This window comes from Bombus affinis, unplaced genomic scaffold (genome assembly GCF_024516045.1).
Source record: "Bombus affinis isolate iyBomAffi1 unplaced genomic scaffold, iyBomAffi1.2 ctg00000200.1, whole genome shotgun sequence".
Taxonomy (NCBI): Eukaryota; Metazoa; Arthropoda; class Insecta; order Hymenoptera; family Apidae; genus Bombus; species Bombus affinis.
The window spans coordinates 116,889-119,427 of record NW_026108904.1 but is presented as its reverse complement, the minus strand read 5'-3'; the positions used below and the strand labels follow the sequence as shown (position 1 = coordinate 119,427).

Sequence of the window (2,539 nt, the reverse complement as noted above, 5' to 3'; positions counted from 1 at the left end):
CGATGGTCCTTTTGGCGTTCTGTAGAGTGCGTTATCTTCTGGTAACGCGTCTCTACAGAGGTGTTGAAGCTTATAAAAGAATATTCTTACGGTATGTCCAGCATGCGTATACGTGCTTTACCGCTAAGTTATATTCTACGAGAGAAGTTGGAGGAGAAAAGTTACAAACAGAAATAATTCTGTGAAGTATGAATCTTTGTATCGATATATGATGGTGAGAGAGGAGGAGAATTAAAGTGGCTGAGTGACGTTGTTACTGAACCATGGAACGTTGCTCTCTAAGTCATATTACATATATATATAAAATGAAAAGTCTCGTCGTACGGTGCTTACGTCCCACCTACGACACAGAGAGAACTTTTAAACGAAAATGCTGGTTTTTGGGAATATATTATAAGATCCCTGGTTGATCCTGCCAGTAGTCATATGCTTGTCTCAAAGATTAAGCCATGCATGTCTCAGTACATGCCGCATTAAGGTGAAACCGCGAATGGCTCATTAAATCAGTTATGGTTTCTTAGATCATACCTACATTTACTTGGATAACTGTGGTAATTCTAGAGCTAATACATGCAAACAGATTCCGACCAGAGATGGTAGGAATGCTTTTATTAGATCAAAACCAATCGGTGGCGGATGGCTCGTCTGTCCGTCCATCGTTTGTTTTGGTGACTCTGAATAACTTTGTGCTGATCGCATGGTCATCTAGCACCGGCGACGCATCTTTCAAATGTCTGCCTTATCAACTGTCGATGGTAGGTTCTGCGCCTACCATGGTTGTAACGGGTAACGGGGAATCAGGGTTCGATTCCGGAGAGGGAGCCTGAGAAACAGCTACCACATCCAAGGAAGGCAGCAGGCGCGCAAATTACCCACTCCCGGCACGGGGAGGTAGTGACGAAAAATAACGATACGGGACTCATCCGAGGCCCCGTAATCGGAATGAGTACACTTTAAATCCTTTAACGAGGACCAATTGGAGGGCAAGTCTGGTGCCAGCAGCCGCGGTAATTCCAGCTCCAATAGCGTATATTAAAGTTGTTGCGGTTAAAAAGCTCGTAGTTGAATCTGTGTGTCACAGTGTCGGTTCACCGCTCGCGGTGTTTAACTGGCATTATGTGGTACGTCCTATCGGTGGGCTTAGCTCCTCGCGGGCGGTCCAACTAATATCCCATCGCGGTGCTCTTCACTGAGTGTCGAGGTGGGCCGATACGTTTACTTTGAACAAATTAGAGTGCTTAAAGCAGGCTACCTTCGCCTGAATACTGTGTGCATGGAATAATGGAATAGGACCTCGGTTCTATTTTGTTGGTTTTCGGAGCCCCGAGGTAATGATTAATAGGGACAGATGGGGGCATTCGTATTGCGACGTTAGAGGTGAAATTCTTGGATCGTCGCAAGACGGACAGAAGCGAAAGCATTTGCCAAAAATGTTTTCATTAATCAAGAACGAAAGTTAGAGGTTCGAAGGCGATCAGATACCGCCCTAGTTCTAACCATAAACGATGCCAGCCAGCGATCCGCCGAAGTTCCTCCGATGACTCGGCGGGCAGCTTCCGGGAAACCAAAGCTTTTGGGTTCCGGGGGAAGTATGGTTGCAAAGCTGAAACTTAAAGGAATTGACGGAAGGGCACCACCAGGAGTGGAGCCTGCGGCTTAATTTGACTCAACACGGGAAACCTCACCAGGCCCGGACACCGGAAGGATTGACAGATTGATAGCTCTTTCTTGATTCGGTGGGTGGTGGTGCATGGCCGTTCTTAGTTGGTGGAGCGATTTGTCTGGTTAATTCCGATAACGAACGAGACTCTAGCCTGCTAAATAGACGTAACTTATGGTATCTCGAAGGCCCCCGGCTTCGGTCGGTGGGTTTTTACTACCAACGTACAAACAAATCTTCTTAGAGGAACAGGCGGCTTCTAGCCGCACGAGATTGAGCAATAACAGGTCTGTGATGCCCTTAGATGTTCTGGGCCGCACGCGCGCTACACTGAAGGAATCAGCGTGTTTTCCCTGGCCGAAAGGCCCGGGTAACCCGCTGAACCTCCTTCGTGCTAGGGATTGGGGCTTGCAATTATTCCCCATGAACGAGGAATTCCCAGTAAGCGCGAGTCATAAGCTCGCGTTGATTACGTCCCTGCCCTTTGTACACACCGCCCGTCGCTACTACCGATTGAATGATTTAGTGAGGTCTTCGGACTGGTGCGCGGCCAATGTGATAAGCATTGCCGATGTTACCGGGAAGATGACCAAACTTGATCATTTAGAGGAAGTAAAAGTCGTAACAAGGTTTCCGTAGGTGAACCTGCGGAAGGATCATTAACGATATAACACAAAAACTTAAAGAATTTGACTTGAACACTTGAAAAATACGAAACTGTATAAGTCGGTAAGGAGCCGTACTCCTCCTATATCGACGAACCAAAGTATATACGACGTATCAACAAGCTATATACTTTAACAAAGAACAGTTAAATTCGCCCGGAGCGTGGCTTACTCCGTTGGCAAAATGATGAAAAGACATAAGGAGGAGACGACC

The 2,539-nt window shown here is 46.8% G+C and overlaps 1 non-coding gene across 1 annotated transcript; it reads left to right on the top strand.

Moving 5' to 3' along the window:
• The first annotated feature begins 399 nt into the window (after window positions 1-399).
• On the top strand, window positions 400-2,322 carry LOC126927689 (small subunit ribosomal RNA). The gene has a single exon (XR_007715779.1). It is a non-coding gene; the product is annotated as a small subunit ribosomal RNA (ribosomal RNA).
• The last annotated feature ends 217 nt before the right edge of the window (window positions 2,323-2,539 follow it).